Here is a 19659-nt window from a genome sequence, read left to right on the forward strand (position 1 = left end):
ATTAAGTCACTTTTCACCTCAGCTTCATTTCTCCCATCTGTTCGATTAGGGGGAAATGAGATATTATTGTTATTATACTCTATAACAAGATATATTATATCATGTATAACACTGAAATAATTAACATTTGTGAGGTACTCTGCATTCTTTACAGGTTAAAAACAGCAAAGACCTTATTATGTATTATCTATATTATACATTAATAATATACTTATATGGGATACAACTGGTAGCTGCTGTGGTATTTATACCTTTACTGGTAATTAATATATGACCCAAATGTGGGTATTTTGCTGCTCCTACATTTCCATTTTAAACCTTACACTTGTATTTATTTGACTCCCAGAGCTTACAGTAGGTCAGTCAGATGCCCTGATGTTTGAGAGACAATCTTTCTCTTCCAGCTGAATTGCCATAGCTCTAGAGATTGCATAATTGTCTCCTGAATTTCTATGTGAAATGTGGGGGCAATGTAAGTTTCCTCTTAATGCAGAGCAGTTGTCTGTAGTGATCTCTCAATGAAATAATCAGGGAAGGACACTTATTTCTACACCCTCCCCCCCTTCAAATTCAAGGCTGATGGCTATTTGCAGATCATCTACCACAGACTTTAGCAAGACAGAAAAGAGAAGTTCTCGTACATGTGCTGCTCAGAACTTAACATCTTGATCTCCTACACCATGATTGTCCCACTGTGGATACTGCAAAAGTGTGCATAAGGTAAGTAAAGCCTTTTGCATTTGGTGGATCTTGACTTAGAATTAGATTTTAAAGCCATTGAGACAGATAAATGGTAGTAGTGTTGTAAGTGGCTTGCTTTTCTTTGGTGAGCTTGATCTGAGTATGAGAGAGGATCTGATGAACTAAGGTAAGAGGCTGCATCAGCAACTCTAATATTGTACAATAATTCACTTTCTGTTGAAGACCAATCCTGAAGCCACTTCTTTCTCTTCCTCTTCACACACAATCCTAACTTCTTCATAAACTGTCATTCTACCTCAATTTTCTCACGAGTAGTTCTCAGTCAAATAATTGTATGCTATTTGTTTTCAAGGAAAATGTGAGGTAAACTGGAAATGTGATCTCAGAGATACGAGGATTTTAAAAAGCAAGCCTCTCTAAAAAAAATCTTTGAAAAGTCCTCTGATGGATTTATTAATATTATATTTCAAATTTCAGTTTTAGTAGAAAAATTAAAATGCTATTTGTCTTTAGTAAGAGCTAATGTTTGATGTATATTACTTTAGACACAAAACTGTTACCTTTGGATTTATCCTCCAAAAGTACATGACCCTACAAGAAACCTGTCAGGGCCTGGTGGAATTTATAAATTCCAGGAGTAAATTGGGTAACTTTGTCAATTCTTACAAGCTGAACCATCTGTATTGTGAAGGAGTTATCAGCTTGTTTCTGTGGCCCCTGCTGCCTATCTTCTTAGGAGCCAGGAATGTCTGACACCCTGGTCATTCAGGAAACTGTGATTTTTGGCTGGTGTTGTGAAGGCTGGGAGTGAGCCGACTTTCCAAGCTATCATGAATAGGTGTGCTCCTACGTTACAAACTACTCTGACAAATTTTCTCTGGATTGCAGTCTCTGAAAGTTTTTCTGCTGCTGTTGAAAGGTGAATAGGGGCAAAACTGGAACTTGAACATAATGGTTCCAGATTTTCTGAGATTTAAGAGGACTTTTTTTTAATTCTCCAATCTGCTGATTACTTGATTTCCAAACTTTAATTCTACAACTCCCTGGTCTTTGTACTTTTTATTTTTATAAATTGTTGTACAGTACACTTCTGTTTAGTATTTATCTTAACTGTATCTTAATACTTTTTACTTTCATGGGGATTGATATTTAGTTCTAGGTTTGTCAGCAGTGGACATGTAACGACTTTTTATTCTATCTGTATTTTTACAAGAATTCTGTTGAACTTACTGTGTTATAGTAGAATCATTAGTTGTTCAGAACATCCCAGGAGGTCACACTTGGTCTTCTTCTACATTGCCTCCAAACACAGCTGTCATCAGGTACAGAGTTGCTTTTGTGTAACGCTGCTTCATTCAAGAGTATTAACAGCAACTGTAAAACAAGAAAGTCTTGGTTAGTTCATTGTTTGTGTGGTAGGATATTGGAAATACAGTTTGGGTTTTAGAAAACATCTAGTCAAGCACAACATTTTCAGTAATTTTCACTCATGTCCTGCAATTGATGATTTCTAAAAGGAAAGCACATAAATCAGGTGACGTTTGCTAGAAATGCTTTATTCTTATCAGCTAGGAGTAAGAAAATTTGTGGCCTGATAGTGACAGAATATGGCTTTCCTGGGTTAAACTATACATTTACCTCTGCTACTGGTTTAGAAATACTTTAGAAATACACAGAGGATTTTTAAAAATAAGAGCACAGTGCCTCAGGGAGTACTGCTAGTTTAAATAACACATGAAAAGTATTTATGAGCCTTTTTTTATGAGGTGGTCAAAGCAAAGACCATCCAGCATGTAACATAAGACTGGCTAAAGAAGAAAGGTTTTCAAAACCACATTGGAGAGTTAAGCATGAATGGAATTTTATTTCAGTCTCTATTGCTTATTTAAATTAATGATGTTTTCAGATGGGGCCTAAATGATAATGCAGATCAAGGTGAGTCCTGCCAGAAAGACAGAACGCTAGTTTATTATTCAAAGAATGTTACTGACTAATGTTGAAATAATCCTAAATAGATAATGGGTTTAGTGAAAAGAGTTTTTAAAACAGTGACTAAAGAACATCGCAAGTAAATTTTAAATTCACTTGAACTACATGGGTTCATACTTTTATGATGCTTTTGAATAGTACCATGTTCCTTCACTGAAAATCTCCTGATATGTGTGGGAGAAACTGTCCAAGATGATGGAATGAAGTGCGAACTAAATCCTACAATGCCCCATCCCATTTGGTGTCTGAGCATTCTCAGCAGGTGCCTTCCCTGTGGGTCAGTTGCACATTGTAGAAGCAGTTGTGTTAAACTGTACATATGAAAGAAGCTCTGTACAGCAATGAAATTTAGCTACAATAAGTACAAATCCTTGGGATTAAATTATTGGTGTTGTTTTATATACATAAAAAAATTCTGGAAGAATGGTAGGTGCCATGTAAGATGCAATGTCTGTGTACAATCTAACAATATAAAAAACAGAGAAAGGTGGGGAAAGGGTAACAACATAAAAGCCAAGTCAAAGACACGACTATTTTGTCTCAAGTTACTTGCATTTTATAAAACATATTTGTTTTTCTTTGTCTACTTAGCCAACTACCTACTCCTCCTCCTCTTCTTAATCTAACCTCTCTTAGCTTCTGATTTTTCAAAATGTCAGAAGCAGTCTGGTGGTTCTTATTAAGGTAGGGGCCCCTACCTGGAATTTCTGGAGATCCTGAGTTCTTTCTGTGCTACTATTCCACCACAGCCTTTCATTTAACCCTCATGCATTTACTCTGGTTCCAACTCTTCCCTTCCTTTCCCAAACTTTTCTCCTCATCTTTTATCCCATTGAAAAAGTGGGTTGACTATAGCATTCTGTCCTAGTTTTTTGGACATAATGATATTCCACATAATTAAATTCCACCCCATTTACTAGCCAGATTTGTCAAGCTTGGGTGTATAAGTTGGGGCATCTCTACATACTTACCAACCTAAATAAACAGCCTGATATTTGGAGGTGCTGCATACCCAAAGTTCCCAGTGACTTCTAAAACTAATGCTAAAGCAGGTAGCAAACTAACTGCTAAGTAGACTAATTTACTGCACAGTAAATGCCTGCACATGTATACAGTGATGCTTTACTGCGCAGTAAATTAGTCTACAGGGCAGTAAAGCATCTTGTGTAGATGCGTCTACTAAGAAATATCCTTCCCTTAGTAGTCCCCAAGGTAGGTGTAATTCTTACCTTCTTTCATCATGGTACACGGTCCCACTAGGGGGAATGCCTTACTGGACCTGGTATTGGCAACGGGCGATGATATGGTAGGGGACCTACAGATTGGTAGTCACCTGGGGGACAGTGATCACCAAATAATAGAATTCATCATAAGACGTCGAGTGGGTAAGGTAACTAGTAGGGTGAAAGTGCTAGACTTTAGGAAAGCTGACTTCAATGAACTCAGGTGATTAGTCAAGGATGCACTGCAGAGTAGGAGTTTTGAAGAGATGGGAGCCCAGGAAGGATGGCTGTACCTTAAGGAAATGATCCTTCGGGCTCAGAGGGAGACAATCCCGATGTGAGGAAAAAGAGGGAAAGGGGCCAGGAGGCTTCCTTGGCTGACCAGAGAAATCCAGGGCAGCCTGCGGACTAAAAGGGGAGCATATAAAAAGTGGAAATGGGGAGAGATTACCAAAGAGGAGTATACCTCCTCTGCTCGCGCTTGTAGGGAGGCAGTTAGATGGGCCAAAGCTACCATGGAGCTGAGGATGGCATCCCAAGTAAAAGGATAACAAAAAATTGTTTTTTAGATATATAGGGAGTAAAAGGAAGGCCCAGGGAGGAATAGGACCCCTACTAAATGGGCAGAAGCAATTGATGATGGACAGGGGGGACAAGGCTAAACTCCTCAACGAGTTCTTTGCCTCAGTGTTCCTAAGTGAGGGGCAGGACAAGGCTCTCACTGGGATTGTAGAGAGGCAGCAGCAAGGCACCAGACTGCCATGCGTAGACCCTGAGATGGTGCAGAGTCACTTGGAGGAACTGGATGCCTTTAAGTCGGCAGGCCCGGATGAGCTCCATCCGAGGGTGCTGAAGGCACTGGCTGACGTCATAGCACAGCCACTGGCAGTAATATTTGAACACTCGTGGCACATGGGCCAGGTCCCGGAGGACTAGAAAAGGGCCAGTGTGGTCCTCATTTTCAAGAAGGGGAGGAAGGAGGACCCGGGCAACTATAGTCCAGTCAGTCTCACCTCCATCCTTGGCAAAGTCTTCGAAAAAATTATCAAGGCTCACATTTGCGAGAGCCTGGCAGGACAAATTATGCTGAGGGGGAAACCAGCACGGGTTCATAGCAGGTAGATCATGCCTGACTAATCTAGTCTCTTTTTATGGCCAGGTTACAAAACGCCTGGACACAGGAGGAGGGGTGGATGTCGTATACTTAGACTTCAGGAAGGCCTTCGATATGGTATCCCACCCCATACTGGTGAACAAGTTAAGAGGCTGTGACTTGGATGACTACACAGTCCGGTGGGTGGCGAATTGGCTAGAGGGTCATATCCAGAGAGTAGTAGTGGAGGGGTCGGTATCGACCTGGAAGGGTGTGGGCAGTGGGGTCCCGCAGGGCTCGGTCCTTGGACCGATACTCTTCAATATCTTCATCAGTGACTTGGACAAGGGAGTGAAGTGTATTCCGTCCAAGTTTGCAGATGACACAAAACTGGGGAGAAGTGGACACGCCGGAGGGCAGGGAACAACTACAAGCACACCTGGACAGGTTGGACATATGGGCAGAAAACAACAGAATGCAATTCAAGAAGGAGAAATGCAAAGTGCTGAACCTAGGGAGGAAAAATGTCCAGCACACCTACAGCCTAGGGAATGACCTGCTGGGTAGAACAGAAGCAGAAAGGGATCTTGGAGTCCTAGTGGACTCCAAGATGAACATGAGTTGGCAGTGTGACGAAGCCATCAGAAAACCTAATGGCACTTTATCGTGCATCAGCAGATGCATGACGAACAGATCCAAGGAGGTGATACTTCCCCTCTATCGGGCACTGGTCAGACCGCAGTTGGAATACTGCGTGCAGTTTTGGGCGCTGCACTTCAAAAGGGATGTGGAAAACCTGGAGAGGGTCCAGAGAAGGGCCACTCATATGGTTAAGGGCTTGCAGGCCAAGCTCTATGAGGAGAGACTGGGGCACCTGGACCTCTTCAGCCTCCGCAAGAGAAGGTTGAGAGGCGACCTTGTGGCTGCCTATAAGTTCATCACGGGGGCACAGAAGGGAATTGGTGAGGTTTTATTCACCAAGGCGCCCCCGGGGGTTACAAGAAATAATGGCCACAAGCTAGCAGAGAGCAGATTTAGACTAGACATTAGGAAGAACTTCTTCACAGTTCGAGTGGCCAAGGTCTGGAATGGGCTCCCAAGGGAGGTGGTGTTCTCCCCTACCCTGGGGGTCTTCAAGAGGAGGTTAGATAGGCATCTAGCTGGGGTCATCTGAACCCAGCACTCTTTCCTGTCTATGCAGGGGGTCAGACTCGATGATCTATTGAGGTTCCTTCCGACCCTAGCATCTATGAATCTATGAATCGTATAAATTAACCATTGTCTAGAAAGGCCTTGTTCCTATGCCTCAGAATACATCTGCAAGAGTGGTGAGTAAATGATGCATGTCAAATGATCATTCTTAGCAATTGCTGGTCTTCAGCCATTTAGGCTCTGAACCTCACCAGGTGCCATAAAAGTTCATTGTTTATTACCTGTAAGTCGTCATATTGTACAATCCTGGCCCTGGTGTAACATACAAGAAATGCATTTTACACCAAACCAGAATGCATATAAACATAAGGAAGATACTGTTAAGTGCAGCTTGTCTACACATAGGTTGTGACACTACACTTGCCATATTGGTAACACAAACTCAAGAAAACACTCATGACACCCAAAAAATCCCTCAAGTTTGTGAGAACTATTAAGTGGAATTTTCCAGGATTTCAGTGGTATGGCATCTTGAATGGGTTTATATTGTCCCCAGTGACACTAGGCTAAAGAGACTGTTCACTGGTTTATAACTAGTGATGAATACAGTATGTATGTGCTGGTAGCTATTGTCATTTGACAGCATGCACACCTTTTTATGGACATGTTAATGAACATTTTAAAATGAAAAAGGCTGCATTTTCTCAGTCATTATCATTTCAATGTCCAACCTATTTTATTATTATTTTATTTTGTAATACATAATATCTATATGAAGCATGGATCAGACCTAGTAACGTACACAGTGTGTAATATATGTTAGAGTCTGTTATAAGCTGCCACCAAATCACCCCTAAGTCTTCTCTTCTCCAGGCTGAACAATCCCAAATCTCTCCTCATACATCTTGGTCTCTAGGCCTCTAATCATGGATGTGGCCCTCCTCTGGACTCTCTTGAGCTTCTCCACATTCTTCTTGAAATGCGGAGCCCAGAACTGGACACAGTACTCCAGTCATGGTTTCACCAAAGCCAAATAAAGCGGGAGGATGACATCCTTTGCCTTGTTCGAGATGCCTTGATGGATGCATGCCAATGTTTGGTTAGCTCTGCCAGCTACAGCATTGCATTGGTGGCTCATGTTTATTTTGTTGTCGGTCACGACACCCAGGTCTCATTCAGCTGTGATTCTGGCAAGCAGAGCACTGCTGAGCTTGTAAGTGTGTTGTGGGTTATTTCTCCCCAGATGGAGCACTTGTCATTTAATAGAGAGAAATGTAATCGGGTTGAGGTCTGCCCACTTCCTGAGCCTATCCAGGTTGACCTGTATTGCCAGCCTATCTTTGAGCATGACTATGCTCCCCCATCACTTGGTGTTGCCAGCAAACATTGCCAGATTTCTTGTAATACCTAAATCCAAATCGTTAATGAACATGTTGAAGAGCACTAGTCCAAGTACTGAACCTTGAGGTCACCCTCTGTCAAGTAAAGGAATTTAGTGCTTGTTTTCGTGTCAGATTACAGTTACTCTAAAGCAGAGGTTCCTAACCCCTAGGCCAAGGCCCGGTATCAGGCTGCTGCTGGTCTGCAGGAGGGTTGGCTGCCAGACCAGAAGTCCAGAAATGACCGGCATACTGCGGATCGGCAGCCAACCCTTTTTTATACTCAGTATAAAAAACTCTGCAGGAGGGTTGGCTGCCAATCCGCAGTATGCCGGTCACTTCCGGTGTGCCATATGCCAGTCCACAGTTAGCTAGTCTGCAGTCACTTCCAGTCCACAGTTTGCCGGTTCACAGTCTAAAAAGGTTAGGAACCACTGCTCTAAAGGAATGAGACAGTGAAGCCAGCCTGGGGAAACTTCCAGGTACCACTCTTACCACCAGAGAGAAAGATACTACAAGGGCAATTTAAGCACCTCATTTCCAGATTTGGTGTCTGTGGCGCAGGGGTAAGTAGGCTGGGCATGTTCATCAGCAACACACTCAAGCATAGACATACCTTGAGAGTCAAAGTATGGCTATTTCCTTATGCAGTGTCCAGGGGAGGAGGGTTCTGTGCATTCTACTTTTGGTGCAGTGCTTGTCTACTTTTGGTGCAGCAACATCTGTGTAACAGTTTCAAACCTCTGGCTTTGTAAACTGCAAAAGACTCCTTAGCTAACGTTCTTACCAAAACGTGCAGATTCTCTTTGGGGGTGGACTCTGAATTGCTATAGTATGTTGTGTATTACAGGAAAAATGTATATTTGGCATTGGCAGCAAACTAATAACTCTCTAGGTCTCCTGTAGGACATCTTTTCCATGGGTTTTCATTTTTACTTACATTATCAAATATTCTGGGCCAAAATAACATCTTGGTCTGATCTGCAATACGCCATGCACATCTCTGGCACTTTAAAAGTTATAATCCAGCTATCTCTAAGTGTTTATTTGAATGTACCTGGTAAAACCCAAGAGGGTAGCAGCACAAACTGATTTATTTCATTAAAAGACAGCTGATGTTTTATTTAACTCAATAATTAAATTTTTTACACAAATCACCTCAGGCTGCTTTTATAATAGCTCAGTTTCAAGTGAATGCCCAAATCAACAGGTGTAGTAATTGTCCAAGAGAATCATTTTTTAATATATGCAATAAAGTTTTAAGAAGATTCTAATGTGTTTCCTCAAGACGATATAACATGTTTCTATAGTGATCATGAGATATTATATAAATTAGTCTTTTATCCCCAGATGTAAAAAATTGTACAAGACTCTCAGAAGATCTCATATATTTGGTTTCCTTCATTAGGTCAGTTGGTAGAAGGAAAGGCTGTAAGATAGTGGCATGCTGGGATGGCTGATTTCATTCTGGCTCAAAGAAGACTTGGGTCTAAGGGGAGGCGATTTCTTGCCCAAGTAAAAGATGGGGAATCAAGAGATCTGGATGCCATTTTTGCAATGGACATAAAATTTTAAAGGTTAGTTTTAATCATATGAAATGAGAGGGATTTCCTCTGTGTCCTTTTAAATATTAATATAGCAGTGTTTAATAGGACAGCTCCTCAGCTACAGCTGAAGATGTGGAGCACAAGTTGTGAGGTAGTTTGCAAAGTTGTCATACAACTTGCATGTGTGCTTTTCTGATCTGCTGCTGGTCTGCACATGCTGCCTTCATTGTGCAGAGTAGCCTGAGGGGTGATCTAATTCTATGCAGGTCTTCAACATGTGCACTCTCTCTCCCTTACATATTTCTGTTAATAATAGCATTACCTTCTTTTGTTAGCCAGACTTACAGCTTTAATATCATCTTTGATTTGTCTTTCCCTTTCTCTCACAACCACACATACTCAGGTTCTCACTGAATCTTATCACCAGACTCTATCCTTGCTTTCTCAGCTCTCTCTCTAGTTTGTTTTAAAGGCTGCAAAAAAGATCATCTTTTCTGACCATTGTGGCTACTACTCCCTGCTTTGCATCCTTTCTCTGGGCCTGCCTGACAACACAGTGAAGTCAGTAGAAGACTTTCTAATGACTTCAGTGGGATTTGGATTACAATTCCAGCTCCTTTTCACATCACAGAGTATTTTGATTCCTTGAATAATATTGTCCCTGCTAAATCTCTGCTCCCACTTCACATTCTTCCTCTTGCTCCTTTGCCTCCACCAATTCTTAGCTTTGTGCCTTCTTCTAGGCTGCCCCCTTCTACCTGAAACATCTTTCCATGTTTCTCTGGGCCCCTCTAGGTATTCAAGTAAAGGCATGATAGGATCTAATGTGAGATCCATACAATTGTGCCAACTGCCATGCCACAAATGCATGGCAGGAGATTTGATTGTGGGATCCAGCATCAGATCCTATCATGCCTTATTACCGATGTAGGAGGAGCCGAGGATCTCAATCCTAGGCTCCCACTGTGCAGATGAGAGACTAGTCAAATGACAAGATTACCATCCATGCCAGCACCCCACAGGCTGCCATGCATTGGAGTCCTATCAGCCGATAGGACTCCCAACAGCAACAGCCTGTGGAATGGTGTTGTGACCGAGAGTCCTCTCCACTGTGAGAAGTTAATATACATTTTCCAGCTCTAACTTTATAGCTGGATAGACCTTTTATGACATGATAATTAACTTGCGTGTGTAGCCAGTCTAAATTAATTATGCAATTAACCCAGTAATTGTGTGATACATGTAACATGTAGAGAGGGCCTCTGACACATGACTTCCCTCTTCTTTTTCACTTCTTTCCCTGAAAGTCTCATCACTAATCAAATCTTCTCACTTTGCATCTGATTAACTCGTCCTGTATATATCTAAATAAGTCTGAGTCACAACTACAGAATAGAGACCTTGAGCTGGTGTTAGTTGGCATCAGTTACACAAGTATAAACCAGCAGAGGCCTGACTCATTTTCTTTTATGTATTTCTGCAACGCTAGAAGCAGTATCTTTTATTAGCCCAAGAGTTTTGTCTGCTTCTGCTTTTTAGACCAATGTGGCTACAAGCCATATCTATAATGCTATGCATTATAGTATAGATGACACATTCAATAGTAATATCAGCAGTCTTAATCACAGTAATGTAGGAATATGAAATGTTATAAAATTACCACAATAATGTTTACACTAGCTGATACAAATGGTGCCATCAGACTGATTACATCCAAAGAGCTCTTTACACTGTTGTTTTCCAAAGTACTCCGTTGCACTTCCAAGCTAAAGTCAATTGACCTTACAGGCTACATTCTCAGAATGCCTGTTAAAAACACAGTTTGGAACTTGCATGTGCAAAACCCAGAATACTCAGATCTGGTTATATATTTAGATTAATGGAAATTTCTCCTGTAAATGGAAATAATTCTGTTCTTATACACTTTTTCATATTTAAGATGTATGGCTTGAAAACAGAACCCAAGATGTTTTCCATCCATTCATAATTCTTTATGTCCAGATTGGTTAAACTGTGAGCACTCCAGAACCGTTCCTCTGTATTAGTTCTCCCACTTAAACAAGCAGTATAATTGCAGTTGTTGGCAAGGGGCTTGAAGAAAACAATATTTTTTTTCTGCTCTACAGGGCCACCAATGAAAAGTGTGGCCTGGGTGTTTAGTTTCCCATTGCATGTGGAAATACAGACTCAGGTTTAAAACTCATGACTTCTATTTAACCAGCCTGTAGTTTCAATGCAACAGTTCAGCCCTACACCTCACAAATCTCACTTTCTCTGTTTCCCTTCTCTAAACTAAAACTCTTTTTTTCCTTCTGCTAACTGCCACAATATCACTTATTCTGGTTGATACTCAGCCAGCTTTGTACTTTGCTGGTATCTGCTTTTACTTTTTGTTAACCCAGAGAGGTATATTGCCTACCCTAAACCCCACCTAGGTTCAGCATAAACCTTCACACCCTCCTCTTTGTTTTAATATTTGACACCCTAACCCTGGCTTCTTCCCTGCTGATTTTCTTAAAGCATTGTGATGGTTGATTTTGATCTTACTGTGAATCTGACCAAATAACATTGGCATTTAACAAAAACCCTTTTAGAAAAAAGCCTCTGAAGTCTAAATGTAATCGTGCTCATTTTGTGAGCTGCAGTCATTTGTCCTTGGCTCATTTTTCCCAGAAATGACTGGCACAGGCATCTTTTTTTTTTTTTTTTTTTTTTTTTTTTTTTTTTTTTTTTTTATGGGTAGTTGGCTGTGTTCTCACTTGGCTGGTCTTGGGTGATGATTTCAGTTACAGTTCTCTCTGCCAAGCCCCATACTCCCCTGTGACCTCGTTTGGATTTTAAATTTCCAGCTAGACCACCTGCCTGGTGTTAATTAGTTATGGTTTCCTTTTTATATGCAAAATTGTTTTAACTTCATGAGCTGGCACAGATTTGTTTGGGCTTCCCTCATAGTTCTACTGTACAAGCAGCATACCCTGCCTGGACATGTCATCTGCACTATAAAAACAGCTAGCTTAGATCAAATATGACAAATTATTCAGAGGGATAGGTTGGGGAAAAAGAGAAGCAGCAATTAAAATTCATGTGCCACCTCTTGACTATAAGACTTAGAGAAAATCTGTGTGTGTCACTATGTAGCTAGATTATTTTTTTTTTTTTTTAATCCAGTAGGGAACAAGAGGAAAGACATCTTTAATAAATGCTAAAAGTTCATAAGTCCAGTTATATTTAGTCAAGCAGAACAGCTCTGGGAGTGTTCTTGTTTTATACCCAAAGTATTTGCTGTTCCTTTGTTACTATATCAAGCATGCCTGGTTACCCTGTGACTCTACTAGGTATTCAAATGGAACAGTAATTCCTAGTAAACTTCATGCATGCATCCTACCTGGCTTGTCTCTATTATATTGGAGGGCATGTCAGAATGCCATGTCAGAACTCAGAAAAACCCTGTTGTGTATCCCTAAAAACCACTCCTCTCATGCTTCCTAGATGTATTTTGTTATTCTTTCACAGAAATGCAGCCCACCCATTGTAAGTCTCTAGGACCAGCACTGACTTCCCACACTCCTCCCCAGTAGCTTAAGCAAACCCTACTTCCTTTCCCAGAGTTTTGTCTTTGTAGGCACTCTGAGTTATGGTTCACCTCTTCAGAAGTACACAGTGGTTGAAATAGTGACTCAGATGTCATAAGAACTCCAAAATCCAGTTACTGATTAATTTAGACAATACAAGAAATATACAAATGTAGGCAAAGCAGTAAAAATACTTGAACACATTTCCATGCCTACAGTTTCCTCAACACTCTTTAGTATTCTTGGGCTTAACTCAGGCCATATATAGACGGTCAGTTTCCACTGGGAGCATCTCCGTTCTCCCAGTAGAAACCAAATGTAGACAAATGTTCAAGTTCTTTCCCTGAGGCCAAATAAACCCAACAAACCCAGTTCTGGGAGAGGAATAAACTGACTCCAATGCTATAGAAGTCGGTCTGGAAGAGTTTCTCAAAGAGGGAATAGACATTTGTCCACTTTCCCCCAGCTTAACTCTTCCCAGAAACTGGAGTCGAGAGAGGCTCCTGTGCCTTCCCAAGACCCAGGTCAACCTGATTTGGTAAAGGCATAGGGGGCTGCTGTTCCCCTCAGCCTCCTCCATTAGGCTAGGAGGGCAGAGAGCAGAGGAACAGCAGCCACCACTTCCTGCCTCTTCCTCAAGCCAGGCAGAGGTTTTGCCAGCTGTCTCTCTTCTACCCATTCTTGGGGAAAGTGAGGAGAGCAGGGGGGAGAGGGCAGCTGCAGGTTGCAGTCCGCTCCCTCTCCTGGAAAGATTTCTGCCTTCCACCAGTAGAAATTAGTGGCCTCAAGAGTCCTCCAAGGACAGTCTTTTCCTCTTTCTTCCTATGCAACACTTCTGTCTCCAGTAAATGAAATCTCTGCTTTCTGTCTTGCTCTCTTAGATACTTGGTGATGAGATCCTTTCTTTTATAATCTTGGTCCAACTTTGCCACATAATCAAAGATCCAACCCAGTTACCCAGTTAGTTACATGGCTTTTGAAATTCATGCTTTAAAAGACCTAGACTTTGTGAGTGCCACATAAGAACGTAGGATTTCAAGACCTCCTGGGCCACCAAATTCAATCCCATGCATTCACAGGTAACCCTTTGTCCAGAAGCAGCCATGGGACCATATCTTTTCATAGATGTTAGGGCCGGAAGGGACCTCAATAGATCATCGAGTCCAACCCCCTGCATAGGCAGGAAAGAGTGCTAGGTCTAGATGACGCCAGCTAGATGGTTATCTAACCTCCTCTTGAAGACCCCCAGGGTAGGGGAGAGCACCACCTCCCTTGGGAGCCCATTCCAGACCTTGGCCACTCTAACTGTGAAGAAGTTCTTCCTAATGTCCAGTCTAAATCTGCTCTCTGCTAGCTTGTGGCCATTGTTTCTTGTTACCCCCGGGGGCGCCTTGGTGAATAAAACCTCACCAATTCCCTTCTGTGCCCCCGTGATGAACTTATAGGCAGCCACAAGGTTGCCTCTCAACCTTCTCTTGCGGAGGCTGAAAAGGTCCAGTTTCTCTAGTCTCTCCTCGTAGGGCTTGGTCTGCAGGCCCTTAACCATACGAGTTGCCCTTCTCTGGACCCTCTCCAGGTTATCCCTCTTGAATTGCAGCACCAAGAATGGCACGCAGTACTCCAACTGCGGTCTGACCAGCGCCCGATAGAGGGCAAGTATCACCTCCTTGAACCTATTCGTCATGCATCTGCTGATGCACGATAAAGTGCCATTGGCTTTTCTGATGGCTTCGTCACACTGCCGACTCATGTTCATCTTGGAATCCACTAGGACTCCAAGATCCCTTTCCACTTCCATGCCACCCAGCAGGTCATTCCCTAGGCTGTAGGTGTGCTGGACAATTTCCTCCCTAGGTGCAGCACTTTGCATTTCTCCTTGTTGAACTGCATTCTGTTGTTTTCTGCCCACTTGTCTAACCTGTCCAGGTCTGCTTGCAGCTGTTCCCTGCCCTCCGGCGTGTCCACTTCTCCCCGTAGCTTTGTGTCACCTGCAAACTTGGACAGAGTACATTTCACTCCCTCGTCCAAGTCACTGATGAAGACATTAAAGAGTATCGGTCCAAGGACCAAGCCCTGCGGGACCCCACTGCCCACACCCTTCCAGGTCGAAGCCGACCCATCCACCACGACTCTCTGGGTCTGACCCTCCAGCCAATTCACCACCCACCAGACTGTGTAGTCATCCAAGTCACGGCCTCTTAACTTGTTCACCAGTATGGGGTGGGATACCATATCGAAGGCCTTCCTGAAGTCTAAGTATACGACATCCACCCTTCTCCTGTGTCCAGGCGTTTCGTAACCTGGTCTTAAAAAGAGACTAGATTGGTCAGGCATGATCTGCCTGCCACGAACCCGTGCTGGTTTCCACTCAGCATAATTTGTCCTGCCAGGCTCTCGCATATGTGAGCCTTGATAATTTTTTCAAAGACTTTGCCAAGGATGGAGGTGAGACTGACTGGCCTATAGTTGCCCGGGTCCTCCTTCCTCCCCTTCTTGAAAATGGGGACCATGTTGGCCCTTTTCCAGTCCTCCGGGACTTGGCCCGTGCGCCACGAGCGTTCAAATATTCCCACCAGGGGCTCTGCAATGATGTTGGCCAGTGCCTTCAGTACCCTCGGATGGAGCTCATCCGGGCCTGCTGACTTAAAGGCATCCAGTTCTTCCAAGTGACTTTTGGCTTCTCTAACACACAGAAGCCATAGTCGCAAAACATCTGATTAAAATTAAAACCACCATGTAGACCACCACTTATGCCACTGCAACAGCAGTGAATTTTTATTTCATATGATCCCAGGAAGTGGGCCAGACCCCCACCCCAGAAGGAGGCAAAATGCAAAGCTGAAAAAACAATCTTTTTATCTTCTCTCATAAGGTAGGTTCTCTATTCCTTTAATTACCTGTCCTGGTTTAGATTAATCTTCTTTGAATATGAAGTGACCTGAACTGTATATAATATTCTAAGTGGAGTCTTGTTAATGACTTGCATAGTAGTAATAATATTTCCCTGTCTCTCCTAAAAACATCCCACCTTAGATACCCTAAAATTGCATTGAACCTTGCCTCAAAGGAACATCACATTGGTGGCTCATGCTCATCCTATGCTTGAACAATATATCCAGGTGTGGCTCCTCTTCAGTTACCTCCAAACTATGAGTTCACATCTTGTAGCAGAAATTCTAGGAATTATTTCCTAAGTGCATGACTTTGCACTCTGTATTATTAAATTCCATATGATTTCCATCTCTCCATTCCTCAATTATCTATGAGTCTGGATGGACAACATATTAACACCCATGTCATTGACCTTTACACTTCTTTAAAAAAGAGTGGACAGGTGATATAACCCCCTATACATGGGCAACTTCACTCAACCAGGATGAAAATTAATTCTGAAAGAATCCTGGCTAAAACTATATTAGAGTAAGTTACTTCAGTATAATTGCCTGTTGTCCACAACTTAACCCAAGGCAGTCCAAGGTAAAAGGTTATTACTTTCTCTCCAGCCACATGGTGGTGAAGTGTTGTAATAGCACCTACTACATGCAGTTACCCTTGGAAAACTGATTGTTTTCCACTCAAGATCCAACTTTGTAACATCCACATCTTCATATTTGGTTCTTATATCAAAGTTGCTAATGAAACCATTAAATAGAAAATAGAAAATTAGGGTTAGAAAGGACCTCAGGAGGACATCTAGTCCAAACCCTGCTCAAAGCAGGACCATCCCCACCTAGATCATCCCAGCCAAGGCTTTGTCTACCTGTGCCTTAAAAACCTCCAAGGATGGAGATGCCACAACCTCTCTGAGTAACCTGTTCCAGTGTTTTACTACTGTCCTAGTGAGAATTTTTCCTAATCTCTAATCTAACCTTCCCTTGCTGCAACTTTAGATCATTGCTCCTTGTTCTGTCATCCGCCACCACTGAGAACAGTCTAGCTCCATCCTCTTTGGAACTTCCCTTCAGGTAGTTGATTGATGGAATATCACTAGTAAGATTCTCCAAACAGACAACTCCCCTTTCCCATTGTAGTCAAATTGATTGTAATCTCTCCTAGCCAGTACCAACCTCGTAATTACAGTATTAAACGTCTTCTTCTCCATTGTATCTGATAAGTTTCCAGCATCAAATTTAGCTCTAAAATTTCCAGTATCAAATGCTTTGCTTAAATCTAGACAGATTAGTTTCCCTGTATTGCTCTTATGTGATATCTCAATTATTCTGTCAGACTTGATTGGTCTGATATAATCTTTGTTGGATAAAATCATGTTGCATTTTGTTCCATATCATTTTTACTTCCATATCCTTAATTATTCTTTCCTTCAAGGTTCTAAGATCTTGCATAATATTGAAGTTAAAGTAATAAGTCTATAATTACCTGAATCTTTCTTGTTTCCCTTTTTGGAACAGAAGCTCTACATTTGCTATTCTCTTATAAAGGGCACTGTTCTAGAATTGGAAGATTAAGTGAAGAGTTGTATTACATGAGTTACTATTTCATGATTTAAATTCTTTCAGTGTTTTAAAATAAAGATTATCAGGGTCCCCAGTTTCACCACAGCAACCAATCTAAGTTTTGCTTCCACCTCAATTGTGCTAATGCCCATTGCTGTAGCCTTGTTCCATATCCTACCTCATACATCTTTCTCCTCATGTGGCCCCTTCCAGCCCTCCTTTTCTGTGACCACTCCATCTGAGATTCTTTTCCACAGCTATATATTCTATAACAACCATGCTACTTATTTAAACAAACCTAAAAGACCACTGGCTCTTGTTGGCTCAGTAATCATTTGCTAGAGAAATCCATTAGCCGCCTTAGTCAAGAATATCTCTGCCCCACCACTATTGGTAGTATTTGTTATCCAATTTGTCTAGGCAGTTAGTCTCCCATAATCATGCAATTTCCACTATTAATTTCTCCCATGATCACATAAAGAATTCTACTTGTATCCAAACCTGAAAATTTGGTCTACAGTAAACCTCCAGCACAGTGTCTATGGGACACTCTTCCTCTCCAGAGTAGTTAGATAGATTTTGTTTCCTCTATGGCAGGACTGTCCAACTTGAGTGGCTGGGGCCACATATGGTGCTTAGATACACCCCCCAGGCTGCATGCTGTGTGGGCTGCACACTGGGGGGGGCAGCCCCCCAGGAACTCCTCACTATATAAGCTCTAGTGGTGGCAACAGTCTGTGGTTCCTTACCCACACCAGAGACAAATGGCTCCCCCATCCCTCGTACATGGGTGATAGCAGTAGTACATGGTCCCCCCCTTGCACAAGTCATACAGGTGGCATGTGCATCCCTCAGACCCATTTTGCCACCTGTTTCATGCTCCAAACCACAAGTACTAATTCTTCTATCGTATTACACAGACTTTTTGGACAAGGGGTATTTCTTTGTCTGAGTGTGCTCCAGTTGAATAGAAAATGATTAAAGCTGAATGACCCTTGTTGTTAGCCTTCTGAAGGTATACCTATAGAGCACAACAAAAAGCCATCCCAATGCACACCATTGCCAGGCTGAGATATAAGGCATCTGCTCCTCAACCATGTATTAACATGGCACTGCCTCTTGTGCGGGCCGGGTGCGAACCTGCGGCCCTGGTCGCGCTGCACGTGGGCTGTGGCTGGCAGCCCAGGCACGCCGGGTCAGAGAGGGCGGGCGCCGAGCTAGAATTAGGCACAAACGCTTAATGGTTGATTTTAAGATTGTTTACTTACACCGAGATGGTTGTGGTGCAGGCTGAAAACTTGCTTGAGTTGCGGTTACAAACAGAAAGAACACAAACAATCATGTGGAGTTTGCTAGGCTCCACGCAGACAGAACTCCGGATGTCCAGGACAAGCGCGCCTCAAAACTTGTCGATACGTCTTATGAAAGGTTACCGCTCAAAGACGGGAAGAGGTGGGCAGTGGATCAGGCCGCCAAACTCCTCTGAATAAAACACAGGGTTTCTATTACCCTGCCGCGTACCCAGAGTCCCCACGAGATGGATGTGGAGTCCTCTTCAGCTTGGGCAGAAACCGCTCAAGCCTCTTATACGGCTAGCAGGCCAATCGCTAGCCACCACGTGGGAATAATTTAGAACTAGCCAATAGCGGGACACGAATTTGCATTCGAAGAGCAGGAACTCTTTGCACCGTGCATTTCTGTGCTGCAAAGAAAATGCACCCTGCAAAGACAGCTGCAAAGTGGCGGGAACTCTCTCCCTTGCACGTGGGTTCTCTGTGCAGCAAAACTCCACCGTGCAATGAAGTTGTAATCCCACGGGGATAATTCTAGTGCCGAAGCGCGCACACAAAATCAGACCTTTGGGTCATGACACCTCTCACTTGCTTAAGTATCTTACTACATCAGAGCCTCCATGTCCACTTTAAAATTTTGAATGGGAGTAACCCAGTGCCCTCAAAAGCCATATCCAGAGTGGTTCTGTACTCTTGCTTAGACTGAACATTCCCCTCAGATTACTACAACTGTGTGCAGTGCCAATAGAAAACTGAGAGAGACACAACCAGGAAAAGACATTATTCCTTGAGTTTTTTTAAAAACAAACAAACCTGCATATGGTTCTCTATTTAACTCTGGAATCTTGGCCAAATCAAAATGAAATTTCTACACAACACTGCAAAGCAGGCACAGTTGTAATCTAAGGGCTGTATTGATGCCAAATTCAAGTTTTTATTTCTTCCCCCCCCCCAACCATTGAGATGATAGAGTAGTTCCAAAGAAGGTATCTCTATTTTTTTTTTTAAATAAAGGCAGACATTTTGGAATACAATGGAACAGACCCACACCTCTTTTGTAAGAGATGTATCCAGTATTAAAAACAAAATTTTCAAACAATTTTAAAAGGTCTTTACTATGAAAATGCATAGGCAAGATTAAGCCATCTATTATATTTTTACCATTATTATTTTTACTCTGGTAGAAACTATGGTAGTACAGATATAAAACAACATGACTGTATCAGCCTCAAAGAGTTTACAATTTTGGATAACCC

The 19659-nt window shown here is 42.4% G+C and overlaps 1 long non-coding RNA gene across 1 annotated transcript in view; it reads left to right on the forward strand.

Annotated features, from left to right (window-relative positions):
* Positions 1-544: 544 nt before the first annotated feature.
* Positions 545-19659, forward strand: part of LOC109285948 (uncharacterized) — a 213278-nt gene continuing 194163 nt past the window's right edge. The window contains exon 1 of the long non-coding RNA XR_002093851.2: positions 545-720. This is a non-coding gene — a long non-coding RNA (uncharacterized LOC109285948). The remainder of the gene's footprint in view (positions 721-19659) is intronic.

Source organism: Alligator mississippiensis, chromosome 3 (assembly GCF_030867095.1).
Source record: "Alligator mississippiensis isolate rAllMis1 chromosome 3, rAllMis1, whole genome shotgun sequence".
NCBI lineage: Eukaryota > Metazoa > Chordata > Crocodylia > Alligatoridae > Alligator > Alligator mississippiensis.